The following is a 19,517-nucleotide window of genomic DNA, read 5'->3' as shown; positions in this document are numbered from 1 at the left end:
GGCGAAAGACATCTAACGCTGGTTTTCTCAAAGTTAGGAACTTTTCATGAAAAACTATTTGGTATCGGTTATGAGGGATGGTGTCCGCTACTATGCCTACCAAATATTTTTTCGATTAAAGTGCTTAATTTTGAGAAATCGAACCTTAGATGCCTTTCGCCATACTGATTTCAGGAAGTTAACTCCTAGTGTGCCACTGTAAGCACGCTGATATCAGTCGATTCATTGAGTTGGAATGATATCATGGGTACATCTGTCTCCAATGTCAATAATGTTGAACGTTCTCCTTTCCCCAGTGCTTTAAATTTGTTGTTGGATGAGTTTTCTTCGGTTTTCAGTGAATCAATTGGTAAGATAACAGGGGTTGAAGCTTCCATTACTATGAAAGAAAACTGTAAGCCTGTGTTTCTTAAAGCTCGTCCATTACCCTTTGCTATTCGCGACGTCGTTGAGCGGGAGATAAACGATATGGTGCAATCAGGAGTGCTAGTTAAAGTCAATCACAGCAACTGGGGCACACCTGTGGTTCCTGTTATGAAGTCTGGAAATAAAGTGCGTCTGTGTGGCAATGAATTATTGGCAGTGGCTGATTTGCTACTCGCCGCTTCCACTTCCAGGCGCTATCGTATATGCGCAAATAGCCAGCGTAAGTTAACCGCAAGAAATTTGTATGGCGAAAGACATCTAACGCGGGTTTTCTCAAAATTAGGAACTTTTCATGAAAAACTATTTGGTACCGGTTATGTAGGAAGGTGTCTGCTACTACGCCTACCAAATATTTTTTCGATGAAGGTGCTTAATTTTGAGAAATCGAACCTTAGATGCCTTTCGCCATACTGATTTCAGAAAGTTAACTCCTAGTGTGCCGCTGTAATTACGCTCAAAGCAGGCGATTCATTATAAGCTAACGGTAAATAAAAACCTGTTAGTCGACGAGCATCCTCTACCCACAATCGACGAACTTTTTTCAAATATGGCTGGAGGAGAGAAATTTTCAAAATTAGATTTAGCGCAAGCGTATTTGCAAATGGGCGTTCGCGAAGAGGACCAACAAGTGCTTACCCTCAACACGCATCTAGGTTTGTTTCAACCTACTAGGCTGATGTATGGTGTGGCGTCTGCGCCTGCTATATTTCAACGCGAGATATCCCAAATACTACAAGGTATTCCTGGAGTCTCGGTTTTTCTGGATGACGTCAAAGTTACTGGTCCTGATGCTGCTACCCACCTGGAACGTCTGCGGGAGGTTTTACGTAGATTCAACGAGCATAACATGCGGGTGAACGTTTCTAAATGTGAATTCTTTGCGGACACTATTGAATATTGTGGATATGCCGTTGACCGTCGCGGTATTCACAAAACGAAGCAAAAAGTAGCTGCCATTCAGGAAATGCCTCATCCTGAAAATCGTGAACAAGTTCGTGCCTTTCTCGGACTTGTAAACTACTATGGGAGGTTCTTGCCGAATCTTAGCACTCGGATATATCCTATCAATAATCTGTTAAAAGATAAGACACCGTTTATTTGGGATAACAAATGCGAATTGGCTTTCAACTGGGTCAAAGCGGAGATGCAATCAGATCGTGTTCTGGTACACTATGATACAACGCTTCCTCTCGTGCTAGCAACCGATGCATCACCGTATGGGGTTGGGGCCGTCCTAAGTCACATCTACCCTGACGGAAATGAGCATCCACTTCAGTACGCTTCCCAAACGTTGAACACTACTCAACAGAACTACACTCAGGTCGACAAAGAGGCTTACGCGATTATATACGGCGTAAAAAAATTCCACCAATATTTGTTTGGTCGGAAATTTGTACTTGTTACGGATAACAAACCGGTTACCCAGATTTTCTCACCAGATAAAGGTCTTCCAACGCTGTCTGCATTACGCATGCAACACTACGCAGTTTTTCTAGAGTCGTTTGATTTTGAAATTCGATACCGGCCGTCCAAACATCATGCTAATGCTGATGGAATGTCTCGTTTACCGATTTCGGAAGTCGTCAATAATAAAATCTTGGGTACTTATCCAAAAGGACGTATGTGATTTTGTAAACAAAGTTTCAAACGTCGATTAGTCCAATCTGATGGCACTCCCACGCAAATCATCACAACATACAGGCAGGGGCAGCCTTCGGCTACCTGTTGGTGGTATTTGTTTGCGTGGGAATGCCATCAGATTGGACTAATCGACGTTTGAAACTTTGTTTACAAAATCACATACGTCCTTTTGAATAAGTATCCGAGAAATGGTAGAAGAAGTTGATGTGTTGGAACTCGAACAGATAGAAACTTTACCCATAAATATAGAGGAGTTGGAAGAACACACTAGCAACGATAAAAGCGTAAAGAACCTACTTCAAGGGTTGAAATCCGGAAGATGCGTGGAGGGTCGTGACAGATTCGGCATCGATCAAACCGAATTTACACTACAAAGCGGCTGTTTGATGAAAGGAATTCGAGTGTATATTCCAGAAACACTTCGGACGCGGGTTTTGCAAGAGCTGCACTTCGGACACTTCGGAGTTTCTCGCATGAAGTCTCTCGCTAGGTCTTATTGCTGGTGGGAAACCGTTGATCGGGACATCATGGATATGGCCCGCGATTGCCCGGATTGCGCAAGAACAAGAACTGATCCAGCGAGAGTTCCTGTACATTGTTGGGAGCGACCATCAGGGCCATTTCAACGGATTCACGCGGATTTTGCCGGGCCGTTTATGGGTTGTTTTTTTCTGATTATTGTTGATGCATACAGTAAATGGCCAGAGGTGAAAATAATCCCAGATATTTCAACAGATACTACTATCAACCGTTTGCGAGAATTTTTTGCCACATTCGGTTTACCGTCCGTTCTTGTCACGGATAGAGGATCCCAGTTTACATCCGATATGTTCCAGATGTTCTTGAAAAGAAACGGAATCGTCCATAAAATGGGTGCTCCATACCACCCAGCAACAAACGGACAAGCTGAGAGATATGTCCAAACGTTCAAAGACAAGATCAAAACCTTGCGTTGTTCTCGCTCAGAAATCTCAACGGAATTACAGAATATCTTGATGGCATACAGGCGAACTGTTCACCCTTCAACCGGTCGCAGTCCGTCTATGTTAGTGTTCGGTAGGCAGATCAGGTCACGCATTGATTTGATGATTCCGACGAAAGGAGATGGCTCTTCTACCCGTGGGGAAGAGATAGCAGTTCGTTCATTCGAGGTAAACGATAGGGTGGCGGCAAGAGACTTTCTATCTGCGGAAAAATGGCGTTTTGGTGTTGTGACCGAGCGCGTTGGTAAGTTACACTATATGGTCGAGCTTGATGACGGAAGGTTGTGGAAGCGGCATGTTGATCAGCTTCGAATAGGTCCCTTAGTCAAAACTCAGCTGTTTGATGGTTTACCTAAGCGTAGTTCCGCGTATGAAAACGTACCGCTGGTACAAAACCGAAATGCTATTGAGCAATCAAGTGAACCTTCGCTTTCCACACCCCATATGCCCTTAGCTGGTCCAGTTCCATCTAGTGAAATCCCTCAAAGCCCTATCACCAAGATAAATCACGACAACCCGGTTTTGGAAGAGCCTAGACTAGTAACAGACACTGCTGGCCAAGAAACAAGAAAATCAACCAGAGTAAGGAAGCCACCAAACAGGCTCAATCTGTAATGATGTCACTAACTCACTAACATGTACTGTATGTTTACGACTATGTATCTGTTTAAGAACAGTTGTTAGGGAGGAAGAGATGTTATGATCTACTAGTAGTTAGATCGCCAATCTATTATTATATTAGTCTCTATAACTTTGTCCTACCTGTTATGATCAATGTACCTTGATACGATGAAATAAAACGTCATTCTGTTATAGTCGGTCGAAGAGAAAACACGCTGTTTTACTGTACTCTCCAAAAACACGACAACCCGGTAGGCCAGGGCTCTAAAATCCGGAATGGTTTGGAGAACCTAGAACATTTGTAGAAATATTGTCTGCATTCATGATTCGTCATCACTGAAATAGTATTGGGTACATTTTAAGAAAAAAAACAGCAATAAAACCGTTCATTCGCGATATTCGTGTGCAATTTTCGTCAATATAAAAGTGGTCAACTGACGATCCTTCCTCTGATGATTACAGGATGTAGGTGTGGCCGATCTTCAACCTGAGGTCAGTTTCGGAAAATTTATTAGCTGACGATTATTTTGGTATATACATTTGGTACATGTGAATTTGGATGAGAAATGCCTAAATATTGTAACCAGTGGTTCCAAATTGAACTTTCCAAATTTTTGGAATTTGACGGTTCTAACAATTTGGCGCCCAGCTAAAATTTAAATTCTTTTACATTACCACCCCCACCCTTCCAGGAGGAGCAAAAACAGAGTCCTGTTTAGTTTTCTTCGTCCTCCAAACGAAGAGTTTATTTTTCGAAGTTGAGAACGGTCTAATCGATCCATAAATCGCGATGGACGTTGAATTCGATTTATTATACCAAAATTTATTACTACATCATCTCGAACGTGAAGAGATAGTGTATGAACTTGTGATTCGTGGTCTCCCTTACACGGAAACGGAAACACGCGCGGCTAGCTCAATCGGTAGAGCATGAGACTCTTAATCTCAGGGTCGTGGGTTCGGGCCCCACGTTGGGCGCCAAATTGTTACCCGCTAGCTACCGGAGCTAGGAAACGAGACAATTACAGGGTCAATTACTCTTCTGACCGTACACGGTGAAACTCGAAAACTCATTAATGAGTAAAAAAGTACTCATTTCAAGTTGTAGTATGAAGACGTCAAAAAATGGGGAAATTTTGACAACTTAGAATGAGTAAAAAAATACTCATTTCAAGAATGAAGTTTTCGTTTTAAACGGGGTATTTAAAACACTTAAATGGGTGAAAAAATACTTGTGCAGTTTTATTTCAAACTTGATACTGCGGAACATTTTTATTTAATATATAATAAACAGAAAACCTAGCGGAAAACTAAACAAGGACAACAGTGTATAAAGCTAGAATCAAGTAAGTAAAAATGTGGTATAGTTGAATATTGTTGTTTTTAAACAAAAAAATCTACCCTTTCAGGATCAGAGCAGCTGCAGCAGCTTCTAGAAAGACCACACGGAGCACGCCCTAGGAGCACGCCCAGAGTCTAGCATGTAAATCGACTTATCATCTATGCGGATCCACATGCTGATTGGTACATCAATTCACAGCTTATCCAACGAAATAGACGACCCGTTTCGATCATCTTTTTTTCAAATAGTTAGGTTAAAAAATATTTTTATAAAAATGTATGAGTTGCTAAATCCAAACCTACTGTATCAATGGAACAATATTTAAATAAATGTACGATTCAATTTGATTTACTCCTGGAAATTATTCATTCCATTGCAATTGAAAAGAATATTTTAAGCTGCACGATTTTTTTTTCAAAAGTGGGGGTTTTTTACCCACTTTTGCACATTATTTCATTCTCAAAAGCGGGTAAATATTCCACATTTTTTGACGTATATGGTGTTTACTCATTAATGAGTAAAAGCATGTTTACTCTTTAAATGAGGAGATCCACTTATTCTTCGAAATGAGTGAAATTTTACTCATTAATGAGTTTCTGAGGTTCTCCGTGTAATACCTACCACTCACCAAAGAAACTCACCTTCAGCAGGAGCATACACACCTCTGTGTGTTTCGCGACACTTGCCAATCAATTAGGCTTTCAGCGATCGTGTACGTACACGCACATTTCACTCACACTTTTACTCGGTTTGTTTGCAACCACGAGCAGCTGTCACGGCAAAATCAAATGGGATTGTTTGCAACCACGAACCTGCGTTCCATTCAGTCGAAGTATGCCGACGAAGACACACGTGTTTTGGAAGAAAAAAAAATTTCTTAACTTCTGATAGCGAAGGTCGTGAAAATTTTTGCTCTTTGCTCGGTGGCTAAACATTTTTAATCAGTAGAGTGAAAAAAAAATCTAGAGGAAAGTAGGAAGATTGGAGAAATGGCGGAGCCGGAGAACCCGGATCCGGGTGGCGGAAAATCGAAAAGAGGAGACGAAAGAAAATGGCTGACTTACGAATACGAAGAAACGGACACAGGACCATATCGCGTGGTCGTTCAGCTGAACGAGGCGAGAGAGGACACACACATCAACAAACTCGCTTTAGGCAAAGCGCTTGTGAAAACCAAGGAGTACAAGGCGAACGTACTTAACCTCAAACCGATGGGAAAAAACAAAGTGCTGGTACTAGTGAAGAATCCGCAAACAGCTAACAAAATCCAGGCAGACAAATCTCTTCTAGCGCAGAACTTCAAGGCATACATCCCAAAACATTTCCTGACAGTCTCGGGAGTGGTCACTGGCGTCCCGGTTGAAATGACAACAGAAGAAATACTCGACAACATAACCTGCAAAGTGCCAGTTATGGGTGTAGCACGGCTGCACAGATACGAAAACGAGCGAAAGATTCCAACGGCTAGGATTAGCGTTACATTCCGCAGCAACCAACTGCCCACAGAAATTCGTATGTTCTGCTGTACAAACCTAGTAAGGCCGTTCATCAGTAAGGCAGTGTTCTGTCAGAATTGCCTTCGGTACAACCATCGCACCAACAACTGCCGATCAAGGCAGAGATGTGACACGTGTGGAAAGAATCATGACGAACAAGGATATCAGCAATGCAACATGCCAGCGAGATGCCTACACTGTCGACAAGATGGCCACAAGTCTGGAGATAGCAACTGCCCCGAACGTGAACGTCAAAACAACATCAAGATCATCCTAGCGAAGACCAATCTAACAACGGTAGAAGCACAGGAACAATATCCCATCTACACCAAAAACAGCTTTAGTCTGTTGGAAAATATTGAAGATTTTCCAAAGCTAGTCAACTCGTATGCGACGGTTTCACATAGCGCAAGAGGTGGAAGCTTAACACAAGCATGGACAAATCAAAACCAGCAGATCGAACACGAAAACACACGCCGAAACGGACCTCCGAGGAAGCAAGCAAGATCATCGGCAATAACATCGAGGTGTTCTGTGACAAAAAAAGAAAGACGGATGACGAACCATCGAAGGACGGAGTGGCGCTCTTTAATCGATACAGGACGGACGAGTTCGAAAAATTCCAGTGGAAACTAAGCCAAATACAAAATGCGGCACAGAAGTCAAACGGAGCAAGACAACACAACGCAGAAATGTTTGTAGACGCCGCAGAAGATAACGTGAACGACAATTGCAGACACCGCCCGGAACAAGCACAGGTAAGCCAGTCGGTAGGGAGCATAATCAGGGAGAGAGTCGATTATAATAAAGCAAACTAGCTACAAAATGTCATGTAAAATACTACAATGCAACATTCAGAGTATTGAGAAAAACAAAACAGAGTTAGCACGAGTAATGAACAGAGAAAAATACAAGATAGGATTGTTAGCAGAATGTTGGACGAAACAAGAATTCGAAAACAGCAAATACAAAATTCCACATTACAATAACTACTATTGTTCAAGGTTTGATGGGTACGGAGGAGCAATGGTAACGATACACGAATCAATACACAGCAGGATTATAGAAGTAGATGCTACGGATAACATACAAAGTGTAGGGAGGTACATGCCTAGATTGAAACTAGCAGTAATATCAATATATGTGACACCAAGTACGCCGGCAGTCGAACTTAAACAATTTCTGTCAAATCTGGTGAGAAAACTTGTAGGTTTCAGGAACGTGTTGATCGGAGGAGACTTCAACTCCCATCACCGATTGTGGGACCAACATCATGCGGACGCAAGAGGAGGGGTTCTTTTTGATTTCATCAATGAAGAGGACATCATACTGGTGAACAGGAAGGAACCAACCTTCATCCCAGCGGAACTGAATAAAAGACCGTCAACGATTGATCTAGTCCTAGTATCCCCAGCGTTATTTCAAGAAACGAACATGGAAATACTCCAGTATGGAATAGGCAGCAGACATCTGGTGGTTCACATTGTCCTCTCAGGTGAGCAATGGGCAGGAAACAGCGAAGGAAAAAGATACTTCATTAATAAGAAAAAGCTGGCAGAAGGAATAAGTAATCTGGACGCAACACAAGTGGTAGGACTAACCGAGCTACAGAAAGCAATGAGTGGAATTATCAAAAAAGCCAGGCAGAAGGATCGTTTTGAACCGAAATTCTGGTGGAGTGCCGACATAGAAGATGCGTGGACAAAGAAAAATGAAGCAAGAGCCAAGTTTAATCACAGTGGTAGACTCGAAGAATTACTGGAAATGAGAAAACTAGAGGCTATATTCACAAGTAAGAAAAAGGAAATGATCAAACAAAAGTTCCAGGAATATATCGAAGAAATAGATCCCAGCACAAGCAGCAAGGAACTGTGGAAAAAAATCAACGGACTAACCGGTAAAAAGAAGAAACGTGCCATCGCAACCATCGTCCACGAGGAGGAGGAAGCTGCAATTCGATTCCTGAATGCCAATTTCCCTTTCAACGACCAATATGCACAACGATTAAGTACAACGACGAACTACGATATTCTGGATGCCGACACATGGACATGCATTCTGAATAAAAAGAAGAAGCCGTCAGCAGCAGGCCCGGATGGTATCAGCTATGAAATGTTGAAAAATCTTAATGCGGATGTCAGAAACAACATTATACAGGATCTAAATCGAATATGGAGAGAAGGAAAAGTTACTGCGAACATGAATAAAATCAAAGTAATCGCAATACCTAAACCAGGGAAGGATCCGGGTAAAGTAGAAAATTTACGTCCAATATCCATGCTAAATTGTCCACTGAAGATAATTAATGCGGCAGTTCTCAACAAATTAAGTCAGTTTGTACATACCAATGCCATTTTACCGGATGCCTCATTTGGGTTCCGTAAACACAGCTCAACCACATCATGTCTAAACTATGTCGCTAATACTATCAATTCGATTAAGAAAGAAGGCAAAATCGCAGGAGCAATTTTCATTGATCTTTCGAATGCCTACAACACGGTCAGCACAGAGACATTAGAAAAAATCCTTTACGAATATGGGACACCAAGAGAACTGACTAGTTGGATAGTGAACTTTCTGCAGGACAGAACGGTCCAAGTACAGGTTGGATCTAAAACTATCGAAAGAAGCGTGGGCGAGGGGTTACCGCAAGGCGACGTCCTATCACCCATCTTGTTCAATATATACACGGCTCAATTACATACAGGCGAGACAGAAGAAGTAATTCTGGTGCAATACGCGGACGATTTCATGGCGATCGTAAACGGGAAAAACGTAGAAGAATTACAAAGTAGGGCACAAAATTTCCTGGAAGAATTCAAGAACAAATCGGATAAACTAAATCTTAAAATTAACGAAAACAAAACTAAGGTCATGCTTTTCCAGAGAAATAAAAAAACGTTGAATGTAAAAATTGGCGACTTGGTTCTGGAGTCAGTAAATACTCACAAATACTTAGGAGTGACATTAGATCGCTGCCTAGGATACGGAGCTCATATTAGAGAAGTCACTAGAAATGCTACCGAGAGGATTAACATGCTAAAGGTCATTAGTAGCACACGAAACGGAGGACATCCCCAAACGCTCAGTCTACTCTACAACGCCATCGTAAGAAGCTACCTGGACTATGGTGCATCTGTGTATGCAAACTCCGCTAAATCTAATTTGGATAAGCTCAACAAAACCAATAACTCGTGCTTGAGAAAGATTACCGGATGCACGAAAACTACACCAATCAACACTTTATGTGCAATAGCTAGCCAACCGCCCTTGGACTTTCGAAGAAAAATAACAACGGCTAGAGAAATAATAAGACACGTACAGTTCCGATCGCCGGTTTGGAATCAACTACAAGGGTTGAACTATAATTGCAATATCAACAAGGAAAAGTTAACTTTCTTGGAAGAGGTTTTCTTGGAATATAGACATATCTTTGAACGGATAACACATACAGTGTGGGTTCAACCAGATTCACCCGGTATAAGAGTTGAAGCTGAGTTAGACGACAGACCGTGGATCAAGAGGAACACTTCCACTAAAACACTAAAGCAACTGGCTCTAGGAAAGATCCATGGACAATATGGTAACTACAGAAAAATCTACACGGACGCGTCGAAGGATGATAGTCGTTGTGGCGTAGGGGTTTTCGACGAAGACAGCAACTTTAAACTCAGTCTTAAACTACAAACTTCGGTATGCACAATGACAGCAGAAATGGAAGCCATCTGGATTGCTCTACAGTACCTAGAGAGAAACCAGATTGAGAGAGCCGTAATCCTCACAGACTCAAAGTCGAGTTGTGAGTTCATCAAAAATCAGCTGGACAAAACTGAAAGAGACGAAATCGTACAAAACATCATACAAACTGCCGCAACAAGACATACCTGCATCCAGTGGATCCCAGGACACGTCGGACTGGGAGGCAATGAGACTGCAGACAGGCTAGCCAAAGCAGGACTGCAATCCACCGAGACGGCCTGCAACCGGATTCTGCCCCAAGATGCCTACAACTGGACAAAACACTTAATCACTAGCGATATGCAGCAATGGTACGTGGACTATACACAGGAACAAGGTAAAGGAAGGAAATTCTTCAAAATTCAAACCGGGATTAATCCGAAGGCGTGGAACCACAACTTAAAACTCAGCAACACAGAAACAAGAACCCTCAACCGACTGCTAGCGGGGCATGATTTTTCACCTTTCTGGCTCAGCAAAATGAGGATCAAAGACGAATTGTATTGTGAATTATGCGACTGCTTAAACACCTCCGAACACATAGTTTTTCACTGCATCAAATATCTACTACCCAGAGACAAACACCACCTTGACAAATTTTTCTCAATCCAAGAGGCATACGAAGATAAAAACATCGAAACTCTGAAAAACATATGTAAGTTTCTAAAAGAAATAAAATTAAACATATAAACGCACTAAATACATGACAACCAAAATCGACAAATAAAACATAAACAAAAATTGCTCCCTATGAAAAACCGACTGGCGATATAGCGAATGTGCTGTGCCATTTAACAGTGGGTGTTTTTATGACAACACTCACGATCAGAAGAAGAAGAAGAAGAATAAGAACCTGCGTTCGTGTTGGTGAGAAATGTCGGCGAGACCCTAATGGAACAAAGTGGAAATATTGACAAACAACGTCGTAGAAAAGGGAGCTCAAAAGCTGTTCCGGGAGAGAATTCGCTCAGACCACAACGGGCGAGGCTTGGTGACTCCTTTTGAGTCCGGAAAGAGGTCGATAAGAGTGGAAAACTGTGGTGTACTAACCAAGGGAATGCTTGCTCTTAAGGAAAAGCGCTACTCAACGGTATATAATTTTACATACTATTTATTGCCCCGACCTGGGCGTTTCTAATCAGTGACGTCACAACATGCTTGGGGTACTTGCGGTTTGGCCTTTGGGGCTCTAGCTGGCGACGGCCGATGGACCTCGTCGATGGGGCTCCGTTGACAGTAGCGATGTCTTCGATAGGGGCCAATTCTCTGTGCGGCATTTGAGCGTAACGACCGTCTCACGGGATACCGACACCTTATCCCTCCGTGATCGACAGGTTTGGCCGCTAGCAGGTGGGATGACGGCTGCAACGCTTCTCGGCTTCTGGTGCACCGGATAACAACTATTCAGGCCCAGGTTCGGATGGCGCAAGAAGCTTCCAGCTTGGTGGAGGCGCGCGGGCTTGAAGTGGGACGAAATTCCGATGTTCGACGACGGGTTCGATTCGATGTTGGACGGTACGAGGAGGCTTCGGCTTGGCAGAGGCGCTAGGGCTTGACGGTGGGCAAAATTCCAATGCTCGGTGACGGGTTCGACTCGATGTTGGACGGTACGAGGAGGCTTCGGCTTGGCAGAGGCGCTAGGGCTTGACGGTGGGCGAAATTCCGATGTTCGGTGACGGTTTAGGCTCGATTTCGGACGGTACGAGCGGGACTTCTTCGTCGGCGGCGGGCAAGCTCGAATTTTGACGGAACGAGCTGGCTGGCCGTGTTCGGCGACGATTCCCGAATTGACTTCCTGGTGGTACGAATTTGGAATCGCTACTTGTTAGGGAATCTATCGTGTCATAATCCTCTTCAACTGCCACTTCCTCGATTTGAGAAAAGCCTACAGTGGGCCGGATTTCAAATGCTCGCCAAAAGTTCATTCCAAGAAGGATTCTTCTTTTGAGCGATGGTGCTATGAGAGTCTCAATTATTTTGGTAACCCCATTGAATGTAACTGACAATGCCTCCACCTTCTTGTCGGCAGAATTCAAAGCGATGTTGTCTAAATATAAAATTCAACACTGGAGAAATGCTCGGTATCACAGCCAAGCAAACCCTGTGGAACGCTTAAATCGCACGATAAATGCGTGCATTAGATCGTACGTGAAGGATAATCAAAAACTCTGGGACACGCGGGTGTCCGAGATCGAGCACTGCCTAAACTGCAGTTGATCCCCGGGAACTAAAATATGCGAATAAGCCCGAATAAACATTTAGAAATTCAAAAATCAACACCAATGTCACAGTCATTGCCTTATTATAGCTCAAGGAACAATTTGGTTGGTTCAGCTGATCCCCCAGACTAGCAAAGAAAATAGGACCGGTAAAGGCTCTCCTGATCACTGATGAACGCGCGCTTCGAGAACCGGCTGTTGGGTGACACTTCGGGGAAAAGTTGCCGGAAAACTCGCGAAATTAGTGAAAAATCGCGTTACTGATGGGCGCTTGCATGCACCGCCGTTCGTATTCGCGTCGAGTTGTAAACAAATGTTGACGATTAGACAGTTCTCAACACAGTAGTGTTGGTACGTTGAGTTACCCCAAATGAGTGCCTTTCCTTTATCGTGAGTGCGATGATGGTAAATGGATTATTCACAGTGGGCCTTAAAGAGGCAAATATTTTTCATAAATCAAAGATTGATTAATGTATCAAATAGTTTTGCAATAAATGTATGCCATATCATAGGCAAAATCTCAGGTAGGTGGCACGACGCCATGTTTTTGCAGCCAACATCTCAGTGTAAAATTCATGATAGTATGTGTTTTGTTTACAAACATCACATTTGATTCTCATTAGGATACAGAACTGTCAGTGGGATACGGCCGCGGAATGTTGGCTGCAAAACAAACCTATTGTGTGAGATAGGGATGCCACCCGGCTGCAAAATCTATACTTTCAGAGGGGGGCGATGGGGTAATGTAACCAGTGGTTCCAAATTGAACTTGCAGCTTCCGCCGCAAGGTATATTTTGGTCACTTGCAAAACCACCGTGTACTCCGACACCCGGTAACTCACGTTACAGCGGTTTGAGCGTGGGCAAAAGATGAGAGCCCACCCTAGTTCTCTCACTTGCCAGTAGATGGAACCGGAAGTGTTGCCAAAATGAGTGGTAGCTTCGGCAATGATCGTTACCCTCGTCGTAATTTCTCGATCTGCTGAGCTCAGCTATTAGCCAAGGGAGATTATTCGGTCCGTGACTACAAGCGGGAGTAGTAGTGCGCGCCGTGTTTTTCCCAATATTTCATAAAAGAAAGATAAAAAACTAAAGTCATTAGCTAAAAGGCTTAGTTAATAGTAGTAGCAAATAGTGGTGGCACGAAATTAGTACGGAATAGATTAGATAGGAGTGTTTAAGCAGAACAAAAACCCAGTGTATTTGAATTATATACACTCAACAAAAAGGTCCTAGTGGGCCTTTTTCTGCTCTTCTATTCCTTGGCGTATACAGGTGGTGATTTGGCATTCCCCAGGGCGAAAGTTGGACCGATTCCCTAACCAGCGCACGCAAATTCCCGCCGCATACGATAGTTCCGGACCGAATTGGGGTCATTCCAACATCGCCGGCGTTCCGATCGAGCCACGTGGATAGGTTCCGCCATTGTGAAACGGGCCGGACCGCACCTTTGTTCCGAGCCGTCGGCCATTGCTTTCGCCAAGCGTTTACCGTCGTCGAACCCCACGCCAGCTCGCCGAAGTCAGTCCGGAAACAGTCAGCGTACACCACAAGCCAGGGTGCTTCGTCCAAGATCAAGCCGGGGACCGTCGCCAACGCCACAAGCCAGCTCGTACCACCAGGAAGTCAATTCGGGAATCGTCGCCGAAAACGGCCAGCCAGCTCGTTCCGTCAAAATTCGAGCTTGCCCGCCGCCGGCGAAGAAGTCCCGCTCGTACCGTCCGAAATCGAGCCTAAACCGTCACCGAACATCGGAATTTCGCCCACCGTCAAGCCCTAGCGCCTCTGCCAAGCCGAAGCCTCCTCGTACCGTCCAACATCGAGTCGAACCCGTCACCGAGCATCGTAATTTCGCCCACCGTCAAGCCCTAGCGCCTCTGCCAAGCCGAAGCCTCCTCGTACCGTCGAACATCGAATCGAACCCGTCGTCGAACATCGGAATTTCGTCCCACTTCAAGCCCGCGCGCCTCCACCAAGCTGGAAGCTTCTTGCGCCATCCGAACCTGGGCCTGAAGAGTTGTTATCCGGTGCACCAGAAGCCGAGAAGCGTTGCAGCCGTCATCCCACCTGCTAGCGGCCCACCCTGTCGATCACGGAGGGATAAGGTGTCGGTATCCCGTGAGTCGGTCGTTACGCTCAAATGCCGCACAGAGAATTGGTGCCCCTATCGAAGACATCGCTACACACAAAGAACAAACATGGTTTTATAGAAAATTATGCACTTTTAATTTGAAAAGTGCATCATTTTCCTAGAAATAAGAGTAAAATTATTCTCATTAAAAATTACTTTTCTATTTAAAAGTTGTTTTTATCCTATTCCCAAAGTAACATTAAAAGTTCTTTCTATTAACCTGAAAGTTGTTAAACTTTTAAAGCATATCAAACGATTAGCAACAAGAAAAGGAAAATATCACTTCTCATCTCTTTTTTCCTCTCAGTGTCTATATATGACAGCGACGAAATCAGTAGCGATCGCTAGGAGCAAAGTATAGCCACGTCATGGGTATAAAAAGTACATATTTAGTGCGTACTTTTAACGAAATCTTGAGCCGAAGAAAAAAGAAGGACATCAGGCCATTTCGAGGTAAGTCAATTTAAATTCCTTCAATCTTAAACGTTAAAGGTATCGGAGTTATCTAAGCGCCCAATTTCCATGATTCAATGGCGTAGAATCAATACTTATGCGAGATTTTTTTTACAGATAATCTGTTTATTTCGGCGTTTCTGACTGAAGAGAAATCCGTGGCGCAATGACCAAATATCTGCACGAAGCGCACCCCAAAGAGCTGAATCATTTTAAGTCGGTTAGCAGCTGTTCGGATGCTCTGGCCGAGGCTCTGGTCCTTTTGTTTGGAAATCCGATAAAGGATCTAATGTGTTCTAACTCTGATCAATTTTAACACAGATAACTAATAAATAATGAAATAAACATGCTGAAACTGTATACTCGGATTATATTATGATTTTGAAGGGAAAAAACAAGAGAGAGGGATAAAAGTGAAGTAAGCTTTTCTGGAATTAAAAAAAAATTGCACTATATTTTCCATAATGTGACCATTTTTATTTGACAGTGCAACAATTTTATTTTGAAAGTATAAACTTTTATTTTTAGAGCGGCAAGCAACTTTTGAACCATTGGTGTATTAAAAGTTTGGGTACTTTTGCTTTGAACACACGCAACTCTCTACGAAAAAGAACCAACGAAACTTTTTATTTTAACCAACGATTTTTTTTAATTTGATTAATGATTTTTCTTTCTGTGTACTGTCAACGGAGCCCCATCGACGAGGTCCATCGGCCGTCGCCAGCTAGAGCCCCAAAGGCCAAACCGCAAGTACCCCAAGCATGTTGTGACGTCACTGATTAGAAACGCCCAGGTCGGGGCAATAAATAGTATGTAAAATTATATACCGTTGAGTAGCGCTTTTCCTTAAGAGCAAGCATTCCCTTGGTTAGTACACCACAGTTTTCCACTCTTATCGACCTCTTTCCGGACTCAAAAGGAGTCACCAAGCCTCGCCCGTTGTGGTCTGAGCGAATTCTCTCCCGGGACAGCTTTTGAGCTCCCTTTTCTACGACGTTGTTTGTCAATATTTCCACTTTGTTCCATTGATTGGCAAGTGTCGCGAAACACACAGAGGTGTGTATGCTCCTGCTGAAGGTGAGTTTCTTTGGTGAGTGGTAGGTATTACGGTCAGAAGAGTAATTGACCCTGTAATTGTCTCGTTTCCTAGCTCCGGTAGCTAGCGGGTAACAATATTACTAAGTCAAATCCGGGTAAATATGACCCGAACACCGTAAAAGTGAGTTTTTTTTAGTACTGTAGGAAGGTCAAGATAGATTAAGGTGATTATACAATCAAGCCATGTGGTGAATTTCAAATTCACCACACGTTTTTCTACTCCTATTATCAAAAGTTTAAAACCAGCGTAATATTTGTTGTACAATGCTGAAATTAAAGTCGATTGCTTAGTATGAGTAATCAAACGATCTACAGATGTTGCGATCCCCATGGGCGTTGTTGTTCTTTCAATTCGTGCTCTTGAAAAATCACTAGAAAAAGCACGTGGTTTCCAAGATGGCCGATTTGTGGCTTTGTTCTATAACCACCTTAAATAACATATTTTGGATTGATTTTGAATTTATTCTATTGAGAATTGGATAAAAAATTGTAAACTGATGTACACTACTGGAAGTATTATTTTTCCATCACCTGTAATTCGAAGCTTTTGAGCGAATGTTTTGCCTGTACCTACGGTATCAACTGCATCAATGCAAATTTTCAGTCATCCGTTCCATGTCTGAACATTCAGAGTATGGGACCATGGACATATAAGGGACAACTAACAAAGGGCGAAAGAGAGCAAATCGTCGAAGAACATTTGCAATATAATCGAAAAAATATTGTGATTTAACTAATGCAAACTTTTCTAACAAAATTCTGAGATTCTCGAGAAAACCTGAGTTCCAAAAATAATTCTGGCATTCAGAAGACAATTATGTTGCCTGGCGTTCCTATGATAATCCAGCAATCAGAAAGGGATTCTGAGACTTCATATCAAAACCAGAATCCTGAAAACTTTAACGTAGTTCATTGATACTAATTATTGTATACGTGTCTTAAATGCTCTTTATTAAATAATCAGGGGCGTAAATGAAAGCAAAATATTATCTTTTCTTATTCTTCTTCTCAATGCCCATGAAGTCGGAAATTTTTCTCACCCGAAAACATCCTAAACTGGGCCAAGCTCGCCATCTTCGGATCCGCAATCCTACGCAAAACTAGTGACCCTTAAGCGAAATATAGTAATTAAATGATTTGTCATATAGGGAGGTAAAGGTCGTTTTATGCCCTGGTAAGGCTACGCCCATGGCTCAGGCTACTCACGCCGATTGGCCGGCAAAATATAGCCACATGCAATGATAAACTCTCATAAAAGCCTAATTATGAGCGTTGCTTAAGGTCCCTTTCGTTTCATTTAGCTTTGAAAAGGAAATTTTAATTAAATCTAGAATACAAAAGCTCAACCAAGTAGTGGTGTGTGAAAATTCGGCCAGTGGTGAAACTTTCCAATTCCATAGCTGGACAAGTCCTCTGAGACAATCTGAGATGGTATCCGAAAACTTTGAATAGGAATCGGTAGGAAGCAATCAACTCGTAAAAGGGTCTCCATTGATTGGCTGGCCCTGTTGCGTTTCCCATCGACGGCAGCTCTTTCCCGCAGTCAAGCAGTAAATGAAGGGCACGGGATTAGGGCTATGAATTTTCCATAGTTTCTCGGTATGCACGTTGTGTTTTGTCACACTTCGCTGTCGAAAGTGTTAAATGGAGGGAAAAACTTCAACAACTTCTGGCCGAATGCGTGAATGTCGTAGCTTCGAATAAGTACCACAGGCACGTTTTGGCCGTAATTTCCTTGATACGAACCAAATCGCTATCCAATTTGTTTCGATAACATTTGGCTGAAGCTGTTTACGAACATGGGATTTTGATCCGGGAAAAGGGGTTACAGCTTGGACACAAGTGGAACCAGAATGGCAACATTGTTGGCCATGAACATGTTTTGAATATAATTTCAAGGCGGAAATCTCGTTTTAGTTTCGGAAAGGATTTCATACAGGAATGCCGTCACTGCATGATTTCAAAATGTTATGGCATTCTACTTAGCTTTCTATGATAGTTTTAGGCTTGAACGATTTTTGACTCGCTAGTGGTAAACCAGATGAGTTAAAACTGAAAATGTTGTACAATATGCTGGAGCTCATACTGCCTTGGGAAACCCCAGCTCCTACAGGTAACCTATCAGATTTCAAATTCATACCATGCCATATTTAATACGCCGAATACCGAGATAAGGTATGAAGGAAACTTAAAATTTGAATCGCTATATCTCAGCAGCCGGTGAACCGATTTTGAAAATTATTTTATTGATCTTTTATTCATCTCACGTAGTTCCACAATGCTGGTGTTTTGTGTTTCTAGGGGTACTAAGTTTTCCCCTGGAATGCCGTGAGTCAGGACACTGCCAATCGAAAAATTGTAAAATTAGCTTTACTCAATATAATTTCCCTCCTTAGCCGTGCGGTAAGACGTGCGGCTATAAAGCAAGACCATGCTGAGGGTGGCTGGGTTAGATTCCCGGTGCCGGTCTAGGCAATTTTCGGATTGGAAATTGTCTCGACTTCCCTGGGCATAAAAGTATCATCGTGCTAGTCCATGATATACGAATGCAAAAATGGTAACCTGGCTTAGAAACCTCGCAGTTAATAACTGTGGAAGTGCTTAATGAACACTAAGCTGCGAGGCGGCTCTGTTCCAGTGTGGGGATGTAATGCCAATAAGAAGAAGAAGAAGAAGAACAATATAATTTAGCATAGTTAATTACCATTCCATAAGGAAAAGCCACATAATCTTTTTGGACTTCCCTAGATGCCTTTGGAAGGGTATTCTATGTTGGAAAACAAAATATAACAGCATTCAAAATGACTACAGGGTTTCTTACCCCATTCCCTGCCTATCATGCTTACGACAGCATTAGGAAGCAACTTTTCCTGAATTTTGTGGGCCTTGTAATACTGTAATGGAGTTCACTTCTATTTAAAAAAAACAGCTATTCTTGCTAAACATCGTTTGAAACAGCTTTTATTTTATTTAAATTAATGAAGTATAGCACCTATTCCAGTCACAGCGATTGCTTTTCCGGCATACTTCAATCCAACTCCCTGCATAAGCAATTTTCATTCAATCTCTCAATATCCTAATCTCTTATTCTCTCTCTGAACGGTAGAAAATGCGACGTATACAAAAATATGAACGTGCCACTACAACGTGATGCCAGATGGTATTATTCATAATATTTTTTATTTGGTCAACGGTCAACGCATTAGACATTTTTAAATTTATTCTGATATGTTTATCTAAGTTCTAGTGATAATACGAATAGAAAGGATTGAAGTGCGTGAGTGTAGAATTATTGTGTGGTGATTAACAGCTTCAAGCAATGCTATGCTTGTATCGAGCACTGTGACGATTTTCAGGTAGGTGTTTATT

The 19,517-nt window shown here is 42.5% G+C and overlaps 1 long non-coding RNA gene and 1 other non-coding gene across 2 annotated transcripts; both read left to right on the top strand.

The window, feature by feature from the left end:
* The first annotated feature begins 4,576 nt into the window (after positions 1-4,576).
* Trnak-cuu (transfer RNA lysine (anticodon CUU)) lies at positions 4,577-4,649 on the top strand. Its single transcript has one exon. It is a non-coding gene; the product is annotated as a tRNA-Lys (tRNA).
* Positions 4,650-14,909: 10,260 nt separating this feature from the next.
* LOC134226626 (uncharacterized) lies at positions 14,910-15,410 on the top strand. The gene is made up of 2 exons (XR_009983524.1): positions 14,910-15,050; positions 15,168-15,410. It is a non-coding gene; the product is annotated as an uncharacterized LOC134226626 (long non-coding RNA).
* The last annotated feature ends 4,107 nt before the right edge of the window (positions 15,411-19,517 follow it).

Source organism: Armigeres subalbatus, chromosome 3 (genome assembly GCF_024139115.2).
Source record: "Armigeres subalbatus isolate Guangzhou_Male chromosome 3, GZ_Asu_2, whole genome shotgun sequence".
NCBI classification, from domain to species: Eukaryota; Metazoa; Arthropoda; class Insecta; order Diptera; family Culicidae; genus Armigeres; species Armigeres subalbatus.
This window is presented reverse-complemented; position numbering and strand designations above follow the sequence as displayed.